Source organism: Talpa occidentalis, unplaced genomic scaffold, assembly GCF_014898055.3.
Source record: "Talpa occidentalis isolate TD23 unplaced genomic scaffold, MPIMG_talOcc4v2.1 talOcc4.3, whole genome shotgun sequence".
NCBI classification, from domain to species: domain Eukaryota; kingdom Metazoa; phylum Chordata; class Mammalia; order Eulipotyphla; family Talpidae; genus Talpa; species Talpa occidentalis.
In genome coordinates this window covers 106,495,682-106,518,333 of record NW_023603184.1, presented here as the reverse complement: position 1 = coordinate 106,518,333, position 22,652 = coordinate 106,495,682, and the positions used below count along the sequence as shown (strand labels likewise).

At 37.2% G+C, this 22,652-nt stretch overlaps 1 long non-coding RNA gene across 4 annotated transcripts in view; it reads left to right on the top strand.

The window, feature by feature from the left end:
* LOC119255962 (uncharacterized) overlaps nucleotides 1-22,652 on the top strand; it is a 75,736-nt gene that overhangs the window by 38,495 nt on the left and 14,589 nt on the right. For 3 of the 4 annotated variants that reach the window (XR_008553590.1, XR_008553587.1, XR_008553588.1), the window contains 3 exons: nucleotides 8,389-8,589; nucleotides 9,883-9,969; nucleotides 15,133-15,238. This is a non-coding gene — a long non-coding RNA (uncharacterized LOC119255962). The remainder of the gene's footprint in view (nucleotides 1-8,388; nucleotides 8,590-9,882; nucleotides 9,970-15,132; nucleotides 15,239-22,652) is intronic. The other variant, XR_008553589.1, reaches the window with a different exon arrangement.

Below are 22,652 nucleotides of genomic sequence, written 5' to 3'. Positions count from 1 at the left end.
CATAGTTTATTCCTAAACTGAGTCAGTGTAAAAAATAGATTATGTATCTTGTAACTAATTTTATTGTGCCAGTAAAATAATGATATTTTGAGGTAAGTTCTACTTTTGCTAATGTTGAACTTCTTAACAATCTCACTGTGTCTAAGTTAGAATAACCCAAAAAGCATATTTAAAAAGAAAGTGCAAGGTAAAAAAAAAATAATGTAAAGCAGACGTAATTACAGGTTATTTAACAAATGTTATAATAAGTGAATGTTTACTGTATATGATGTCATTGCCAAATAATTTCCATGTACTTTTTCAGTTAGCACCATTTTATAGATTAAGAGACAGAGGATTCAAGAGTATGTCAGTAACCACTGACCAAATACCCGGAGTGCTTTTAGATTAGGGTGAGATAATGTTATACATTGTCTCATTTAAAATCATGCCTGCTTTGCCGCCTCAAGTCCTTAACAGAGTAGTCCTAAAGGACTAATAAACATGCTTATTATGCACCAGACACTCTTCTAATGGCTTTATATACATTACTCATTTAACCCTAAAATAACCCTATAAGGTAGGTCCTATTATCATCATCCCCATTCTAAAAATGAGGGAACTAGAATTTAGAGAGCTTAAATAACTTGCCCAAGTTTAAAGTGGGGAAACAATTTATGGGGAAGTGGTTCAGTTTGCTTGATTTAAATAATCAGTTACTCTATTAGAATGAGCAAACGGGAATTTTAGGGGTATAATTTGAACTATTTTGGTGAAATTTTATACCAAAGGGAGAAATATGAATTCTTTAATTACAAATTATTTTTCTCAAAATAATAAACCCAAAACTTTAACCCTAGCATCCTTCTCTAAAGGAAACCAAAAATATGTTTTTTCTTCGAAATTTAGCACTTTTGTTTAGACTTGTATAGGTATAATTAGCATATATGGGGGTATCAGCTTTAGCCTGGGCTAGAGTCTGAATATGTGTTAATGTGTCTGGTAGATTCATGGTACAGAACTTAGAGAATATTTCTAAGGAAACCTCGGAGTGTCCAAGGAGAATCTTCATTTTAAGGAAAAGAGTTGCCAGTCACACAGTAGAGGTCTGTGGTTACTGTGAAGCATGTTGTCTGAAAAAAAGCCAAACCATAATATGTAATTCCGAGTTGTGTCAATGAAAAAAAAGTTAAACCACAAACAAAACCTAAAATTCCAGATGGCATAGGCATGCAAGCATGGCTGCTTTGGAGCCTTTTGCCAGGCTCGGCCACCGTTTGCCAGCACTAGGTAGTCATCAGGCACTGTCCCATCTCGCCGTGCAGCTTGGCACCTCTGGTGGCAGAAGAACAGTAGTGTGGTCTGGTGAATGTAAGCCTGGTCACGTGCCCTCTGCCTGGTCTTATGGAAATGCCCAATTGGAGAGAACCACAACAGACGCTCAGATTATTCGTGAGTTCCCGAAGCACCTGACTTCAGAGAGAACTTGGACTTCCAGAAGTGCTTGAGAAACTATTATAGGATGTTGAATCCTGCTGTGTGGATGCAAGGGTCAGTAGAACTTGAGTTCCAATTGTTAGTGTGATTCTATTTGTATTCATGAGTTGGGGAGGAGACCTGGGGGCACTCTGTTTGCAGCTATATTTGTACAAGAAATGGTCAGTACTAGAGCTACCAAATAGAAACAGTCATGTTGCTGAACATAGCGGTGCCATAGGATTTGGTATCCTTAAAAAGTTTAAAATGAGTGAAGCCAGGGGGTCAAAAGGTACAAACTTCCTGTTATATATAAGTCCTAAAGATGTAATATGCAGCAGGACATAATACTTTCTGGTATTTTTGAAAGTTGCTGAGAGAGTAGATCTTAAAAGTCCTTATCACCAGAAAAAAAAAGTGTAACCATGTGAGATGATGAATGTTAACGGAATTTATTGTAGTAGTTTTTTGCAGTATATACATCTACATATAGTCATTATGTTGTGCACATAAAACTAATACAATATTATTTGTCAATTATGTGCAATAAAACTGAAAAAAAGGCTTTCTAAGCATGCATTAATTAATGTATCACAGGTTTTTTTGATTAATTTGTTTTCTTACATCCTTGTGCGTTTTTGTACAATATTTGATTTCTCCCCTCAGGTGTCATCCCCATAGTTCTCCCACCACCATAGTACCTGTGACCATCACCACAGTCCCTTGTGCTCTTCCCTCCCCTGTTTTGACCCCTTTTCCTCCCCCTCCCCTGCTCTGTGCCTCATATCTATGGTCAGCTTGCAAGTTTTGCTACATTAGTTTTGAAATTTAGCATTTCTATGTATATTTGGGCTTTATACTTGAAAATCAGAAGTACATTACAATTTTATGTTAATGAATTTTAAATATTTAGATTTTATTACTTTTCTTCTCTTATTGATAGAGAGGCTTTGAGAAAGAATGGCCAATGAGCAAGAGTCAAAAAACATTGGAGAGAGAACTGCATCTATTTATTTACTTATTTATTTTTAAAGATTTATTTATTTATACAAGAACCGGGGTACAGGCCAGATGAGCGGGAGGGTGAGAGCATTCACCAGAGACAGAGCGGGGAGCAGAACAGGCAGACTGACCGAAACACACTGTTGAGGGGAGCAGCAGGCAAGACAGGAGAGGTCTGCCTTGCCATGTGGGTATCTCCCAAGCCAGCTGGGGATGGAACTGGCACTCATAGGCTGTGAATAGCTCCACAGTGCTGTGCTCAATGCCCTGCGCCGCCAGGGAGGCCCCAACATCTATTTAATAGTGCATTTCAGAAAGTAATTGGCTAATAAATATTTGTTAAATAAATTTTCCAAGTAAGGCCAATGGGTGCCAAGGAGTTTAATTTACCAGTTTCAGGTCACCTAGCAATGCTGAGGTTTAAAACAACTTAGGAAGGCTAAGCTCTCTATTGTGAGATCAGAAAAAAAATGACCATGTCAGACTGCAAAAATACACAATGTCAAGTTGTTTCTGGTGAAGCCCTCCCTGTGTACTTGCTATGCATCTTCCATTACTACAGAAACCATTGAACTATGGAGTGTGGAGTAAATTTAGTTGAAACTTATAATTGACTTTAAGCATTGTATTAATTTCAGGTGTATAACATAATGATTCCATAGATGTATATTTTATGAAATAATCACCGCAATGTCTAGTTAAGTCCTCCTACATAGTTATAATTTTTTTATTCTTGTGGTGAACTTTTAATTTTAAGATTTATTCTCTTAGCAACTCTCAAATATACAGCACAGTATTGGTAGCTGTAATCACCATACTGTACATTACATCCCCAGGACTAATTTTTCTTATAAATGAAAGTTTATGCCTTTTGACCATGATTTGGCCTCACCCAACCACATCCCCCACCCCTGCCTCTGGCAACCACCCATCTGTTCTCTGTCTCTGAGTTTTGATTTTGTTTGTTGTTTTTTAGAGTTCTCATTTAAGTGCGCTCATGCAATATTTGCATTCTTTGTATGACTTATTTTACTTACCATAATGCCCACAGGGCACATTTATGTTGCTGCAAATAGCAAAATTTCCTTCTTTTTAATAACTAAATAATTTTTGAGTATGTCTGATTTATGTTTTATTTTGTTTGAGCTTTACATAATTATCCAGGGAAATTCTTTTTAGAGTTGACAGGAAGTTCTGGGTGGTCTAAAGGTGTCCATTTCTCCTGGGGGATAATGGACAGGAAGGAAGACCATAGTCAATGCCACCTGAAGATGGCAGGGATTGGGTTAATCCTACCACATCGGATACAGTAAATTTTCGTTTTATTACCGCTTGGTTTAATGACTAAAATAATAGAAATAGAAATTTTATGACAAAATGAAATTTACCTGTTGACTATTTTGATGGAAAATGGAGAATAAACTGCTAATTTAGAAAACTCCATTTTCATTATTATAAATCATTATAGTACCTTTATAGTCCTATTAGCATTTATGAAGTAGCTACAATGCTAAGATCTATAGAATGATGATTTGAGAACTTGTATAGGTAATTATGTGTCTGAATTTAGTGTCATTATAATGTCAAAAAATGTCAAGGTAATTATACTGAAAAGTGTAATTTTCTAGTCTTTAAAATTGTATTTTGTTTGTTTTGTGCTACTAATGGAAATTGTGAAATGTTCTTGTATTGCATTACCATTGTGACAGTTCTTTTCAAAGATATTTTTATTCCCCACCCCCATATTGACAGTTCTTAATGAAAGTCATCTTAGAAGCTTTATGAAATATTTGGTAGCCAGAAGGTGCTGTTTCATAAATAAAATGTATCTTATTCCATTTAAAGTCTTTGGGAATATCCCAGTAAAATTACTTAGATTTTTTTAATATCTGAAGTGTTCATAATGCTTTGTAGTCACAAAGTCGATGAAATATACCACAAATTGTTTTTTATCAAGCCTTTATTCATTTTTATTTTTTAAAAGATTTATTTTTAGGGCCCCCTGGTGGTGCAAGGGGTTAAGCACCGCACTATGAAACAATCCACAGCCTCTGCAGCACAAGTTCAATTCCCCGGGCTGGCCAGGAGGAAACCCAGATGGCGCAGCAGACCTCTCCTGTCTCACCCGCTACTCCCCTCATCAGTGTATTTCAGTCAGTCTGCCTGTTCTGTTCCCCACTCTGCCTCTGGTGGATCCTCTCACCCCCAGCATCTCTGGCCTGGACCCCAGCTCTTATATGCATAAATAAATAAACCTTTAAAAAAAAAAGAATTTAGGCATTTAGGCTTGTTAAAAAAAAAGATTTATTTTTATTTATGCATACAAGAGCTGGGGTACAGGCCAGAGATGCAGGGGGTGAGAGGATCCACCAGAGACAGAGTGGGGAACAGAACAGGTAGATTGACTGAAATACACTGCTGAGGGGAGCAGCGGGCATGTGAGGAGAGGTCTGCTGCGCCATGTAGATAGCTCCCTGGAGGGTATCAAACTCATGCTGCAGTGGCTGTGGGCAGTTTCATAGTGCTGCGTCTTAACTCTTTGCTCTGCCAGGGAGGCCCTTGTCAAGGCTTTATATCCTGAATCAGAAGGCAATTCTGGACCTGTTTTGGTTTCTCTGTTGTTCCTGTACTTCATAATCTTAAACACTGCTCCTTTGTTGAAATAAACAAATAAAGTAAATTAAACAAAACAAATTCCTCCTAATTATCAAAGTGATGCAAACTTATTAATAGGCAATGAAATCACTCACTGTTCCATTTCCTGGAGATAACCCCTCCTACAACTTTAACTTCTTTTGTTCCAGAAGGTTGTGGCTTTATAATATTTGTTTGTAAACATGGCATTACAAGGGGTTCATGAGTGGGTGCTGGCTCCCCACTGGTTCAGTATTTTTACTTCAGAAGTGGGTCTTACTTTTCATTTCGCTTATTTACTCCTAAGACCTACTCAGAGAAGTAGAGTCAATTATTATATCTTTCGCTTAGGGAGATAAAACTGAATTAATAATAGGAATTGAAACATTCCTTTAGCTAAGTCATGCTGATATATGAAAGTTTTTTCAATTTATTTACTGAATGCAGAACATTAGAAACTAAAACATGTTCATTAAGACTAATGATCTTTTCCTAAGGCAAGATAATCACAACAGTATTCATAAGGGAATTCTTTATATAATTGGGGTCAAACTCATACACATTTTTGTGTCAGTGTTTTCACTCAACATTGCATTACCAGCATTTTCCATGTCACTAAGTATTTTTCAAACACATTATTTTTAATGACTTCTTGAAATTTCATCAAATTGGGGATACCATCGTTTTCTTATAACTACTTCCCTACTTTTGGATATTTTGCTTGTTTCCATAAATATTTTGCTGTTAAAACACTGTAGTGAAAATACTTATATTTGAACTTTTGTCCCTGTTTAAGATGATCTCCTTGGGACTATATGCTTTAAGGATCCAATAACCTTTTGATTGGTCTCCATAACTTTCAAGTCTATCCCCTGCCTATTGCTGCCAGATGACTCTTCCTAAAACATCTATTAAGTCACCCATCCCATTGCTCAACTACTCTCAGTCACTTCTTATTGCCTAGAGAAAACCCTCCAGATTCTTTAGCTTGTGGATTAAAACACTTGATAGTCTTGTTCTTTCCAATTTCTGTAACCTATATACCCTAATTACCAGGCCCTTTGGGGTAGCTCTCTTTCACCCACTTTAAGGACTTCCACTAATTGTTCTTTTTAACCCTCTTCTCTCCCTGTCCCAAACCAAACTTAAAATCCATTCAGCATCTCCAATGGCATATGACTTACATTGCCATTATACAAAATAAAGTATTTTAATTTATTCTCAAACATCTCAGTTCTTTCCCCAAGGTTTCTTCTCTTCTTCCAGTATATCTCCTTCCTCTAGCCCTAACTTTTCTAGAAATGCCAGGTGTCTGACTATCTCTGTTTTAAAAAGTTTGAAATGATACATACCAAACTTAACATATGGGAAAGAGAGTTGGGATAGATTTATGAAAAGGATTAGGGGAAATTTTCTGATTTTAGTTATATACTTCTGTAATGTTTTGAACTTTTTATAAGCATTCATTTACTTCTAACTAAAAACAATAAAAATTATATATATATATTTGTTAAAAAAACACAGGATAGTAAGCTATAATGGAGGAAGGGTTTATGAAATTGCTTTCTAAATTTTTAAAGCTGAGGCTAAATGCTAATGTGCTTCCGTCCTTGGCTTTGCACTGGTTATCTAGAAAGCACTCTGTACTCCATTTTGCTAGTTTATCTCCTACTCATCTTTCAAGCCTACCTCAATTTCTATAGCTTAATAGAAACTGCCTTGATTATTGAATCTCTACCAACACAAATTTGTATGAGATTAACTTCCTTGGTCTTCTCTATTCCTGTAACTCTTCTATTTTTCATACTTCATATATGTTACTTTTTGCTTTTTGTGTTTGGCAAGCAGCTATAATTATGGTGCATTTCTTTCCATGTGCCCTTGGCAATGTTACAAATCCTTTTAGAAGTTTTTCATCCAGAACATGAAGAGATTGAATTAAGCATATCTTCTTTTTTTTTTTTTTTTTTTAATCTTAAATTTTATTTTTATATTCCCCATACAATTGCAAACGCCCCATTCTGACCCCAATCCTTCCCCTCCCGCCCCCCACCCCCCAAAAAGTGTCTCTGGTTCATAGTTTTTTGTTGATTTTGATTTTCACTTTCTTATATTCATTTTCCTGGTCCCTTATTTAAGTTTTCTAGATTCCTGCTATGAGTGAGACCATCCGGTATTTTTCTTTTTCTTTTTGGCTTATTTCGCTGAGCATGATCCCTTCCAGCTCCATCCATGTTGCTGCAAATTGCATGTGTTTATCTTTTTTGAATGCTGAGTAATATTCCATGGTATATATGTACCACATCTTCTTGATCCAGTCATCTACTTTTGGGCATTTGGGTTGTTTCCAAAGTTAAGCATATCTTCTAATATTCCTCAGGTTCAACAAAGATTGTGATTCTATTAGATGATATGATTTTACCTGATAACTGGCTTAATTTGAAAATAGTTACTCTCTCTTAAAAAAAAAAAAAAAAGATTTCACTCCAAATCTTTTTATCTAAAGATACTAAGTAGGACGACTCAACATAAACAATCTATCTGATGCAGTAGAAAGAGTACTGACTTTGAAATCAAAAGGATCTGGATTTGAATTGTTGTTCTATCATCACTAAATTCCATTATCTTGGACAAGTTACTTGACCCTTTTTAGTCTTTGTTTGCTTGTATGTAAAAATGAGCTTAAGACTCTGTCTCCCTGGACCATGGTTGTGGACAAGACAATGCCTGATGCATAGTATGTTCTCAGTGCAAGTTAGTTTCCTTTATTTTTCATTGGCAACTTTGATTTGTGAAAAATAAAATTTGAAAAGCAGCAAATCCAAATTTATGTATTTGCACATTTATAGAGGAAATTCAGAGACATGATGAAAATGAATATGTGCCATGAGTCTGGGTAATCCTTGCTCTAACTGTGCTGGAGGCCACAGTTACAATAGCCTTGCATATTATTTTCCTCTTAATAAGACTTAGCTCATGGCTAATAACAGAAGAGTTATCAAAGTCAGATCTTTGCTGCTGTATAAAGGGCTGGTTAAGTTAGCAACTAAGAACCTTGTATCAACTTCTGTGTGGTCTCAGATGCTTTCAGGATGACACTTGTTGGCACAGTAGACATGGTGCTTGGGGTCCATAAGACTTGTAGGGATCCAACAAATCATTCTAATTTATTTTCAAACCAGAAAAAATGTGGACTTTTAGGAGGAAGAGAATATTTTTATATGCAATATTAATATATTCATCTTTATGCCAGTGAAATTGAAAAACAGTTTCTAATTTTTTTTTTTTTCCATGGAGGAAGGGTCCATGAAACTCACAGCAGCCCAGGATGCTCTAATGAAGTTTTAGACCTTTTCCCAAGAGGTGCATCTCCTGAACATGTCAGATTGAGCAGAGTTTGCTAATTTCACTCCTTCTCGAATGCGCTAGGAAAGCAAATTCGTTGGTCAGAGACCCATCTCACAGCATAGATCTTTTTACTCCTGGCTTCATGAGAAGGTGAGGTAAGCCAAGGCTGAAAAACAACAAAAACAGGTATTTATAACAAGTCTCAGGACTTCCTAAAGTAAAATGAGTATCTTGGGAACAGAAAATTTTCTTTTATGTAAATTTAATATATGAACCACATGAATATTAATGTATTTGTAAAGAAGGTTTTAGAAGAAAATTCAGCAATGACCAAAAAAAATAAATAAAAAGGTAATCTAATTTTGGCTGAATAAGGGAGAAAATACGAACTGCTTAGAAATAGAATATAGAGAGTAGAGCTGACTTTCTGCGATATGGAAAAGCAGATACTGTGAGAAGGAAGTTCTGAGACCCAAAGTGTCAGCATGGATGACCCTGTGGGTACAGACCCAGCCTCTGTAATGCTAGCCCAACCTTTCCCAGAGCTTGGCTCTGGGAATCTTCTTAATCTTATGCAGGAGGGGCTGTAAATCAATTGGAAAAGAAAGGTAGAAATTATTTTCCCCACCTCTGCATTGTGAGCTTTACTTTTAAGTTTATACTGATCATTATAGCTTAGTAATTCATACTAGTCGTCACAGCTCAGGAGCACTTACTTATGCCAGACACTGGGTGAAGCACTTTGCATGGATTTACTACTTAATGCTCACAGAAACCTTAAGGGGTAGGAACTATTATCAGTCCTATTTTACAAATGAAGAAACAGAGCTTAAGGAGACTGACTTATTTGAGGTCTCAAAGGCAGCCAGGGGCTGTGACTGGATACAAAAGCCTGCCTTCCAACATCTGCATTACCCAGTGGAATCCATCTTTGTGGATCATATAAGCAAATTGAAAGGTTGGGGGGCATTATGGATTGAATTTTGTCCCATTCAATTTCACATGTTGAAGTTCTAACCCTAGTACCTCAGAATATGACCTTTTGGAGATAGGGACTTTACAGAGGTAATCAGGTTACATGAGATCCTTGGGGTGGATCCTAATCTGATGTGACCTGTTGTTCTTATCAAAAGGTTGACATCTGGACACAGAGACACACATTGAGGCAAAATGATGAGAAGGAACACAGGGAGAAGATGACCAGCTGCAAACCCATAGGAGAGGCCTGCAATAGATCCTTCTCTCAGAAGGAAATAATCACCAGCCCCTTGATTTTGGGCTTCCAGCTCCCAGAAAATTATGATAAATGTCTGTTGTTTAAGTCAGTCTGGGTGTGGCACTTTTTTCTGGCAACTCTAGAAAACTAATATAAGGCTTCTTTCATATAGACTAGTTCTATAACAAGATAAGCTCCCCCAATATTATTTTGTATTCTCCTTGTAGGTAGAGAATGATCAAGAAATAGATGTTTTTCCAAGAAATTCAGACAAACTGAAAAGAAAGGTAGTCCAAGGATTTGGGGTTAACAATGTAAGCATCTTAAACTTGCTAATTTAGGGAAAATAAGATTTGATATAGTAGAATTATGTTGTCCCATGCCTTTCAAATAACTTCTTTAACATTAGACATTAGCAAAAATGAATTTTTTCAAAGCAAATGCTTAATTTTTCAAAGCAAATCCTCTGCCCTAAGGACATTTGGACACCCTTGCGGCAGAAAGAAATTAAATTAAACTGAAGTATTTTAATCACAATTAGAAATATGTCCGATGATTCTGGTTCAGATTGCATCAGATGCAGAGTTATTTTGGCTCTAACAATTCAGTGGAAAATTTGGTAACACAATAAAAATAAAAGCTTTCTCCCCAGGGCAGATAAATTAAAATATTTTTTTAATAAGACATACAAAATATTATAACCATAGTTGCAGAGCTGCTTGTATTATTTGCATATAAATAATTTATTTGCATACAAATAAAAGGAGTTATTTATTTTCCCAAAATTTCTCCCTCCTCCCACAGCACTGGACTTGATAAACCATTTGGGTTTTTTTTTTTAAGATGTATTTTTATTTATTTATGCATTCAAGAACTGGGGTCTAGACCATAGGGGTGTGTGTGTGTGTGTGTGTGTGTGTGTGTGTGTGTGTGTGAGAGAGAGAGTGTGTGAGAGTGTGTGAGAGTGTGTGTGTGTGTGTGTAAGAGAGAGAGAGAGAAAGAGAGAGAAAGAGAGAGAGAGAGCGCAGAGCAGGCAGATCTACTGAAATACACTGCTGAGGGGAGCAGCGGGCAAGACAGGAGAGTTCTGCTGTGCCTGTGTGGGTTAAATCCCTCAAACTCATGCAGCAGTGGCTGACATTAGCTTGATAGCACTGAGACTTAATCCCTGTGCCACCAGGGAGGCCCTATACACCATTTTGTTGTGGAAGTCAGGGTCATTCCTAACCACCTTCCTGCCAGACAACCACCTAGCAGCTCATCTGATTTCCTAGTGCTTCCTTAGAAACTCTTATCTATTATTTAATTCTGTTAGTCTAGAGGGGCTTTAGCAAGCAAAAGTTCAGAAGATCAACTGTTTTTTTTTATTTATGTTTATTGTTTGGAAATACTGTAAAGGAAATTCAAAGGCAAATCATACACTGTTACATGTCTTTTTCAAAGGAAACCAGTGGTCATAAGGTATTTTTTTTTTTTTAGTTGTGATTTGAAACTATACAATGGATATACTTAATTACATTTCTGATAGCCATATTGACTAAGGATAGGATATAAGACAAATACTTCACAGACACCTCTTCTGTGGCACCTCTGATTCTCTGGCCTTTGTCTCTCTGGAGTGCAGGAACTCTTCTTCCACTCTAGTTCCTGGATGGCAACGGCATGGCTCAGGTGTAATGGATGGAGTGGAGAGATCATTTATCTCTCTTTTCCACCCCTTGTTGGACTGTTCCAAGAGAAACCTTTCGGTATTGCCTTTCCCGAGAGACTGTGTCTCTTTGTGAAGTGAATGATTTTGTAACACAATGCATATCTTGCATTTGCTTCCTAATCTTACCTGCTTCAGCTCTCTCTTCTATCTCTCACACTGCCCTGGATTACATCTCCCTGTACAGTTCAGAATTTAAGCCTTGCCCCAGGCTCAATTTTCAAGGGAACTTATTCCAGGACAATAAAAGTTTTATAAATGTTTAATCAATTGAAATGAATAAAAAATAAAATATGGGCTAAACGGAGCCTTTTGTTTAATCATTTTCATCTCTCTGTGCTTCCGAAGAACTTGATCTGTGCCTCCTGACCCATTTATCTTGTTGCTGCCTCTGGATTGGTAGGTATGGTGTCTGCAAGGAAATAACTAACAAATCAAAGTCTACTTCATTGATATTAAGTGGTCTATCTAGTGACTCAAAGAAAAGTTACATTTCCAAAAGGCTGATTTATGATTTAATAAGGGAAGCGGAAGTGAATGATTTTGGGCAAGAAGAGAATAGTCCAGACTGGGGGCCTGAGGCCCATATTTTCCTCAGAGACAAACTTTCGTCTAGATAAGTCATGCCATCTTCTCTAGACACCGTCTCTGTTAGAAAAACTCCTATATAAACTCTGGCCTTCATTCTCCTTGAGAAAAACCCTGGAGTACTGCTCTAGTGTCTGTTTAATTTCAAAGAGTTTGTGATGTGTATATGAGACTCGAAAGACTGAAAATGTAAGACTGCTCTGTTAAAAGGACAAGAGAAAAGATGGAATTTTAATTTTTTTAAATTTATTTTTAGTTCATTTTTAGATAAAGTTCTGTTTTTCCTTACATGATTTTTTCTTCATTTTTGGACAGTATTTGATTTCTTCCCACATCACTGTAGTTCTCCCACCACCAAAGCACCCGTGATTCATCACCACAGCCCTTGCTCTCTCCCCTCCCCTGTGATGGCCCCTCTTCTCCCCTCCCCTGCTCTATGCCTCAGGTCTATGGTCAGCCTACAAGCTTTGAAAGACAGACGTTTTCTTTCTCTTTTTAAAATTAAAAAAAATTTTTTTTTAAACCACTCTTGCCTTTAGTAACTGGGAATCATTAGCAATTTCCATAGTAACCAAAGGGAAATTGTTTAAGACATTCAAGATGTTAAAAAAAAAAAAGATATACAGCATCTGTTATTTATTTTAGTGCATGTTGGTACCCAGGGCCAAGACCTTTGTACTCTTGGGAAGAAATGCAGGCATTATTATTATTTTTATTGCCATCACTGTTATTGATAATAAAGAAAATTATCATAGAAATGAAAGTAAGGGGGCACCAGCTATGCTGACCTATATGAAACCTTTTGTAATTTAATGAAAGAAGACAAGAAGAGGCATGTAGAGTACTTCTTTTGTGTGTGTGTGTATATATGAAATTGGGGTCAAGTAACTATATTTGCAGCGAACTTTTTTTAAGGACTGTGTAGACAATCATATCCATAGTAAATCAGGAAAATTATAGTTTTATAGAATTTGGCAACTGAAAAGTATGGGAAAGAAAGCCTGAATAAGGAACTTGAAAAAACCCTGAAAGGTCTGCTTTTATCAAGAAACATGTGGGAGAGATTTATTACAAATCAACTGATCAGACTGTGACTCATCTTCAGGGATGTTCCTGGAACTGGCTATTTGTATCTTACCATCACTGGAGGTAATGCTTGATCTTTTCACTGACCATAAAGATGTTTGAAAAACAGTGACATGAGCTGCACTAGGTCGAGTCCACTGAGACAAGCAGCAGCAACAAATGTATTTAAGTGTTTAGTCCAGCAAGACGTGATGTTCATCTTGCTTTTACTCTACCATAAGGGCAGAAATGAAGCATTCATTCTGGCTAACATAAAGTCTTTGCAAATGAAGAAGACAACAGTGGAAAATAAAGACAGCAAACAGTCAGTCTATCAGTGGGAAAATGAAGAGTTATGGTGTTTTCACTGGTGGAGGTGGAATGGGCAGGATTCATGTGTATGTTCATCACTGTCATTTCCAGCCTGGTGGAAACCCTAGACTGACAGCTGATCTGGGCAGGGATCATGCTCCAAGTTGCAGTTATGTGTTGTTGTCTAAGTGTCATGCATGGAACAGCAATAGACAGCATTAATAAACTTTGGGCTCAGGTAGAGGAAAAAAGAAACAAGAGGAAATGAAATATAAAATTCAACCATCCAACGTAGACATTCATTGAAGACATCCCTTTTGTTGCATTCTGGAAAAAAATACAGTGAGTAATATAACACAGTGGGACCCTAATTAATGTCAATCTCTGGATTAGTGGCAATAGATCTCCTATGGAGTTTTAGAAATACTCTTCCCAGAGGTTCTGATTCAGTAGATATCAGATAGGACTTGGGATCATGTATTTAACAAAATCTCTCTAGCTGTTTCTTACAGCCATTCTCTTTGGAAACTTATCATCTGAACTCTGCTTAAGCACCAACTGTGACACCGAGTTCATTACGTTCTGTTGATGGTTAGCTGAATTGTGATTATAAGTAGCTACATTATTTCAATCCCGAATCTGCATCTTTAAAACATCCAACCATTTTTTTTTTTTGTTCTCTATTAGCTCCTTTTGAAATAATTTAAAGGTCTTAGAGTGAGTCAGTTTGAATTTGTGGTGGACCTGGTCATCGTGGTTTTGATTTTATCCAGCAGCAAAGTTGTGCAGGAGCAGCAAATGTGAATAACAAAGTGACCCAGATTTGGGAATTAGAATGATGGATGATCAACAAATTGAAGGATTTAGAATGCTAGTGAGAGTGACAATGAAATGACCATCTACTTCCTGGCAGACAGTGAAGGCCTTTAGAGCAGGTGTGGACTAGTGATTGAGAGGTGCTAATAGCCAAGGGGGCTAAGGGGGTGCTATGCTGAGAGGGAAAATGCCGTGTGGGCAGGCTGTTGAATAGTTCTTCCACTGATTTCTCAGGACTGCATGTTCTCAATTAGTATTTTCTTGACAAAGGCAGAGTGAGTAGGTTTATGAGGACAGTAGAAAAAAATGAGGGGATTGTTTCTGAAAAAGAACTGACTAGAGACCTTGAAGGTGAGCCATTCTTAGTGATGAGAAAATCCAAATTGTGCCCAAAATGCAATGGAGTTGAAGTGAGTGTGTTGGTTGAGAAATTTTGTGATCAGCAGCATGGATAATTCTGTTATTGAGAACAAAGGGTAAGGTCTGGGGAGACAGAATAGCTGTCTCAGATGCTGAAGTATTTGAGAACAGTGTTTGGAGTGACCGGAGCATGAAACACAAATGTGAAGAGAGCGCATGTGGTGCATGATACTGGCTTTGTCTGTGAGTCTGGGTAAGTCGCACATGCACTCAGGATCTATGCATCCTTCTCAGTGAGCACCCATTTCCTTTCCCTTACAGAACTGTAGGAAGCACATATAGGGATTTTCTGTGTAAATGACACTTTGATAGCTAGAAAATCTCTCAGGGCTGTTCTGGTTTTGAGACCATGCAACACAACTACTCATATACCATATCAATATGATGTGATGTCATCAAATGTACACAAAGATACAATTTCACTTGAAAGAAGAATATCTAAAGCTAGTGCTCTAGCATAATAGCCAAATAACCATTAAACTATGTGACTTTTATCACTGGAATTAATAGGACAAATTTGGGGTAGATGATTTTGTAATATTTCTTTCTTTTTCTTTTTTTCATTTAGTGTATGTTGGCACCTTTGGAAAGGTCCAGAAATCCACATGTTGAACATGAATCTGGGGCTGCCATTGTACATTCCACAACTTGATTCTCTGTAATCAGTTGCTCAGGTAAAAATATGAGACAACTAAATGATCCTCTGATTCTGGCATTGCATTTTCAAATTTATTACAATTAATTATTCTATAACTGTAAGTTCTAGCAGCTGTTATTTTTCTCTAACTTTCCTTTGTCTATCTCTTAAACCAAGGTTCTTTTGACTTGGGAATAGTCACAATTCAGCACTCAATTTAGAGGGACAATACAGTTACATATGTACATGTACAGTTACAAAGATTAGTGTAAGCATCTCTTTTTTTTTTAAAGATTTATTCATTTATGCATACAAGAGCTGGGGTATAAGCCAGAGGTGCAGAGGGTGAGAGGATTCACCAGAGTGGGGAACAGAACAGGCAGACTGACTGAAGTACACTGCTGAGGGGAGCAGTGGGCGAGTCAGAAGAGGTCTGCTGCGCCATATGGGTTGCTCCCTGGCTGGCTGGGGATCGAACTCATGCTGCAGAGGCTGAGGACAGCTTCACAGGTTGTGTTTTAACACCTTGCACCACCAGGGAGACCAGTATTTCTAACGTGGTTTTACTTTCCTCATTATTGCTTCCACTGTGGAATAGAATCTCAAAATCCTACATATATCCAGAGTTGGATTCAGATAAGATTCCTATTAATTAATCTCTTATCCTTCATTTCTTGTACAATTTTTACCAAATAGTCTTTCAGGAGGTTCTCCTCCCTTTTCTTCTTTGGAGTGCGCTTGAGAGAAACTGAAAATCCATTTCTAGGAACCTAGTCCTTGGCAGAGGTAATGTTTATGGCCCAAGAACATACTTTATACATACCAAAGGTTCTTTATTTGACCCCTTCTATATGGTGTTGGTTCTGAGAAGCCAGAGGATGGAAAGAGGAAAAATATTCTTCTGAGAAAGATGAAGTAAGTTTTCCAATGTTTGGAAGGATTTTTATCAGTTTGCAGCTATCTTATGGCTAATGATAAGTACCATGCACATCTATTACAGTAAGATACAAAGAAGCTGACTGCAAGTTATTCCAAACCCTCTTGCTAAAGAAAGAACAAATATAGAGAAATCAGGGTAATCCTGTATCTAGCTAAAGAAACTACTTGGGAGTTAAATTTCCTAGAGCAGATTTGGGAAAAAAGTTGTCAAGTCGTTCTCTGGGTTTCAAATCACAGAATTCAAAGTGGAACAATGTTAATGGTAACTTGCAGAAAAGTAGACTAAACAATGGAAAGACAGTTTTACAAGGCTAGAATGGGAACCTTTTGTATTGTAATACTTTGGTATTTTCCCCCCAGACCTACAATGCTGTAATATGACTATGCCATTTCCTTTCTCTATTTCACTCAAAGTTTTGCCATGTTTTGCATAGTTTGTATATAAATTGTGTGTCCCCCACAAAGGTCTGTTGAAGTCCTACCCCCAATACCTCAGAACATGATCTTATTTGGAGATAGGGTCTTTACAGTGGCAATTGAGTTAAAATGACATCATTAGGGTGGGTCCTAATCAAATATAACAGATGTCCTTATATAAAAGAAATTTGGACACAGAGATAGATCTGCAAGGAATAATGATGCTGTGAACACACACAGAGAACAGATGGCTTGTGAAATGGACACGGAGATTAGAATTATTCTGCCACAAGGCAAGGAGTGCCTGGGCCACCAGAAGCTAGAAGAGAGGGCTAGAATACAACCTCCCCCATAAGTCTTAGAAGAAACCAACCTGCTGACACCTTGATTTTGGACTTCTAGTCTCCAGGACTGTGAGCCAATAAATCTGTTGCTTATGCCACCCAGTTTATGGTACTATGATATGGCAGTCCCAGGGAATTAACACTATGCTTACACCAACCTAGGAACTGTCAGTGTTGCTTCCAAACTTTTGTTGTTTATTAAGAAGCAAATTTCAAACCCTCTAAAATGCCCTTAGCTTATCCTCTACTCATTTTCCTCAGCATAACTATAGATGAGTGACAGTTAAATATGGTCCCATTGGGGGGATTCTCATTTGTTCAGAAAGATTGAACTGTGTCAGTGATGTGAATTGTGATGCAGATTACTTCATGTCAGGAGGGGTAAAACCTTAGACCTTAAGCATCTCGCAGATGAAGGAATATTGACAGATCTTAGCTATGGGAGGGTATTGCAATAATAACCAATTCAAAGTGGAATATTGCTTTTTCTTCAAAGAAGATTCAAACAAAGTCAATAACATGAACCTTTGCATCAGCTAGTCCAAGATGAAATACTAGCCCTGCTATTGACTAATCAAGATTGTCTTGCCTCTAGTGTTCTTGTGTTGGGAAATAACTTAGTGCAGTATCTGTAAGATTTATTCACCTTGTATTTGCACTGATCACATTCATTGAACTGCAGACTGGCACCAAGAACTATATTTTGAAGCCAGCTAGTTCTATGCAGACGGGGTGTGTCAGTCCTTGGAGTGAATCCAGCTATCTGAAATATTAAAGTGTTTCTTTATGATGCTCCAGAGACATTTTCATCATGCTGTATTCTTTGTGATCTGTTGAATCTAACCATTGCATTTGAGTGCTTTTCTAAGATAGGTAGATTCTTTAAGCAAAAAATTACTTGAAAAGCCAGTGTGAATGACTGTCCAAAAATACCCATGTGGACATTTAAGAAATAGAAATAAAAATACAATCATCCCTCAGTATCCAAGAGGATTGGTTTCAGTAAAGTTACAATTAATTCCCTTATAAAATGGGGTAGTATTTGAATATAACCTATGCACATAGTCCTATATATCTCTAGATTATATAGCATTTACATTGTATAAGGTATTATAAGTAAATAGTTGTTATGTCATTTAAGGAATAATAACACAGGGGTGAAGAACTATACATGTTTGGTTTAGATGCAATCATCATAGACTAACTGCATAATACATATTTTAAATTCAGTGGTTCTATTTGCAGATGCAGAACCTGCATATATGGAGGTTCAACTGTGTATCTGGTACAAATGGTAAATGTAAATACTTTGATGTTATGTATGTGTGTATCTGTCCACATACACGTTTTTATTCAAGTCAGTTTATATATACACAGAGAGGACTGGAGCTGTAAAAACTCTTTTGCATTTTCATAGGTACTTTATGCCTTTATAGTCCTTCATCAATTAAATATTGTTAACCACCGTCAGTGCTAGTTGTATCACTGCTACTACCACAGTTACCATTTGGTTGTTATTTATTAAATACCAGGCAGTGTGACATTTGTTTTACCTACACAGTCCCTTTTAATCTCTTTGACAGCCCTATGGCATATTTATCTTTGTCTCCATTTTACAGACTAGGACACTAAGACTGAGAGATATTAAGTAGTTTGGGTAAGAACCTGGAATAGGTAGTGGAGCAGAGATTACAGATGCAGAGTTTTCTGACCCCATGCTTGTGTTCTTACTTTGCAGTTCAGTGTATTGTTTAGTGGGCTGCAACTCAGGGTGCTGTTGGGAGCACAGTACATTCTATGAAAACAGGGCAAGACCCTACTGTGGGAGTGCAATGTGAAGTTGGCAGATATCAGTATAGAACTGACATGTATACCAAGAAGCAGCAGGAGTGCCTCAGGGAACTGAACAGTACAAAAGTGGTGCCAATGTGAGAGCGCCATCCTTAGCACTGAGAATCCAGAGACAAGTAGTACTTTAAATAAAATTAATGAAGTTTCAGTCCCGTAGTGTACATTCCTTGCAGCTGTAGATGAAGACAGAGAACCTTGTGTGATGAGGGCCCAGGTTCAGGAAGTAACTTCCAACATAACAGCATGGGCGATGGGACCTTGTGGCGTGTGCAGAACAGGTGGAGGATGGTGAGCAAACTTGGAGAACTAACAAAGAGGAAATGGGTGAGAACAGAGACGACTTTCTTGGCCACCGTTGGTCAAGAAGGGGAGGTGTAAGTTAACTCAGAAACTCAAATGTAACTGTTTTAAAACCTGGTATGAATTCTTTGACCCTCTTCTTATGGAGAGGTCTGTGTCTCCTCTCCTTGAATCTGGGCAGGCTTATTACTGCTTTGGCCAAACAGTATAATGGAAGTGATGCTATGTCACCGTTAAAGCAAGGTCACAAGTGACCATGTAGCTTCTGGCTTATCACTTTCAAACCCTGAGATTCCAGGTGAAAAGTTTGATTACCATGAGGCTGCCATGCTTGAAAGCTCACACATAGGTGCCTAGAGTTATAGCCATTTGCCATCCCCTATGAAGTGCCAGCCATGTGATTGAGGCCATCAGGCAGCTGAATACAGCAGAGTGACCACTGGCAACACAGATGAATAGATGAATCACCAGGGAAGGCCATCCCAAATTCCTGACAGAAAAAATCATGAGATAAAACAAGGTGGTTGTTGTTTTAAACCACTGGGTTTCAGAATAATTTGTTAAGTAGCAATACATAAATGGACACCCTCAGTATGGAATTAATAGATTATTAAATGTTTCTACTCAATTATTCCTAGTGGAATAATTGCAGGTGGAACTTTGGGATAAGATGTAAAACAACAGTGGTCTCAGAATATATCATTGTGTGGTTTTGTTGAATGACTTTGGTTAGGTGGGAAAGCAGTCAGCTTGGAAAGGGAATGGATCATGAACATGGAGACTCAAGAACTGGGCTAGATCTTTGTGGTTTGGATTCAAGTTTTAGTTTTTCTATTCATGCACTGTTGGAACATTGGGCAAAACTTATTAATACTTGGTGGTAATATCTGCCCAACCTACCACCTAGGAAAGAAAGTAAGGCCTTGAGGGAAAAAAAATGAGCTATTATATATGGAAGCAATTTAAAAATTGTGAAGCACTACAAAAATGTATTGCTTCTCTATTCACTCATAAAGCTTCATTTATACACCATTAAGCATTTATCACATTGGATTCCCAACTCTGCAGGTAGAATAGTGCAAAGGTTATAGTAGGTACTTAATAAATATTGTTGAAATAGAGTCTTGGAATTAACACTAGATAGAGAAGACTGGAGAAATTTTAATTAGAGACTGGAGAAATTTTTTGGTAGTGTTTGTAGTGTAAGATAATTATACTTAGTAGAGATAATTCACTGCTATCCATCTAAATTTTCTAATGCACTGAATAGAATACCACATATTTGAACTTGACACATTAGAAAAAGTCAGATGAGGTATGTCCTCTAGTGGGTGCAATGGCTACAATACTTACTGACTCTACTTAAAAATGGCAAGAAACTTGGTGGGAGAGAAATATAAAGGCAAGGGGTAAGATGTGCTTCATTTCAGTGATTAATGAATGTAACATAGTCCAAAAAGTTCACAGTCTGGAAAATCAACCTGCTGAAAATACTGAATGCACTCTTTAGACAGATAAATGCTTTGGATGTGCTGAAGAGTTACAGAAGATGTTCACTGGCCAGCACTGCCTAAGCTAAACAACCATCATGTGCCTTTTCTGTGCCAGAAAACATGGAGGAACATAAACAGGGCCAAAGGTGTGGTCTCCCCCTTTGGTGAGCTAAAGTCTGGTAGGAGGATCCTGCCTTCAGCTGTTTGCATACAGTCGGTGAAGCAGTGTTTTTAATTCTCTCCTCTCCCAATGTTTTCTTCCTTCTAAGATCTGGGAAATCTACTCAATAACACAAAGCCATTGGAAAACTGTACAAAGAGGGAGATTCCTTCTTATTCCATTTTGTTTCATCAGTTACTCCTCTATGAGTAGGCATAATAATTGGGAATAATTTTTAAATGTCCAGAGTGCATCTAGAACATTACCTGCAATGACAGCTGTAAAAATATATCCTTCCCACAGTCTGCTGTTTTCATTCAAAAATATGTATTAGTTTTGCTTGTCCCTACATCTGTGACCTGCGTAGCTCTCACAGGATTATGGGCATAGTTGTATGGTTTGGCCCAATTCCTTACCTCTTTGAAGAAGTGGGTGGGTGAATGAGAACAGTCCTTTGTGTAACAAGATTTAATGGTTGTTTAAAGACTCCTATTTCCAAATAGTACTACTTTTCATCATCCCTGAAAATCTACTGGAAATCTCTTTTTTGGAAGTATTTGATTTTTTAAGACTCCCCACCAAATGTAAACTGTATCTGTACCTGAAGGAGGCAGCGTCGTGTAGTGAAAAATGGGAATAAGCTTTAAGCAATACATACAAACCTGAGTTTAAATAATAAATATTTTACTTTGCTGCTTTAAGCAAGTTATTTAACGTCTCAGAGTTTCAATTACTTAATTTATAAAGTGTCTTGGACAGTTGTTACATGGTATGCAAATATAACAACTACTGTCTGAGTCAAAAATTTTTCTAGAGCGGGGGCTCTGTGAACTTGGATGGGAAAAAGCTCAAATCTTTATTTTCATTAAACTCTAACCAAAAACGAACATTTGCTTTTATTATGCATATAATAAAGACTTATTGTGTAATAAACCTCAGTAATAGCAGCAGTATTTGTGACTTTGTCACCAAATAGTAGATATTTTCATAACAAGTTATAGTGGTTGCAGATATTTCAAAATATCATTTATACTAATCACTGCTTTAAAATTATGATAGATATTACTCCTGTCACTGATGCTTGCTATTTCATATATTCATAAAATCACATATATTACTATGCCACAAAGTTGCTTTTAAAAATATTTTGATAACAGTATTTCAAGATAATTATCTCCTATTGCAATCTCAGTTATTTGTTTTATATATTCTGAGAAAAGATTCCTATAATCCCACTTCCAAAAGACTTTAAGTCAGGATCCCAAAGAGATATTTGCATTCCCACTGCAGCTCTATTCGTAATAGCCAAGCTATAGAAACAAATGTCCATCAGTGGATGAATAGATAAAGAAAATGTCACACACACAGACTCACACACACACCCCTAAAACGGAAGGAAATCTTGCAATTTGCACCAATATGAATGGAATCAAGGGGTCATTGTGAACAAAAAGCTAACTGTGTCAATGGAATACATTACAGAGAAAAAGTTAAAAAGAAGTGTTGCTACTCCGTGTGACCTGACATACCATGTTTATTTCTTATGAGTGGGAAGGAAATATTAAATTAGTCTAGTGAGGGAACTGGGAACAGAACAGTCATTTTTTTCTGAAATAATTGAGATATTCAGTCTATCCCATTCCAGTCCCCTTACCTAAAATATGGTCAAGTTATTGGGAAATGCTTTGGGGACCTAATGCTTGGCTCCCACAGCTTTTCTCTAATTTTGGGGTCTTTCAAGTATGTTTTATTTTCAGGGAACTAAAAAGAATGAGGACTGGGACTGATGACTCCTCTCAAATGCTATGATTGAGAAAGCAATAAGGCAAGGTAAAGAGAGTGTGGGAGATGTGGTTGGATGCAAAGAGAGGGAGAAAGAAGAAATCAAGAAATTTCACCTGATGAAAAGCTGAAAGCATTTCCATTAAGATCTGGAACAAGACAAGG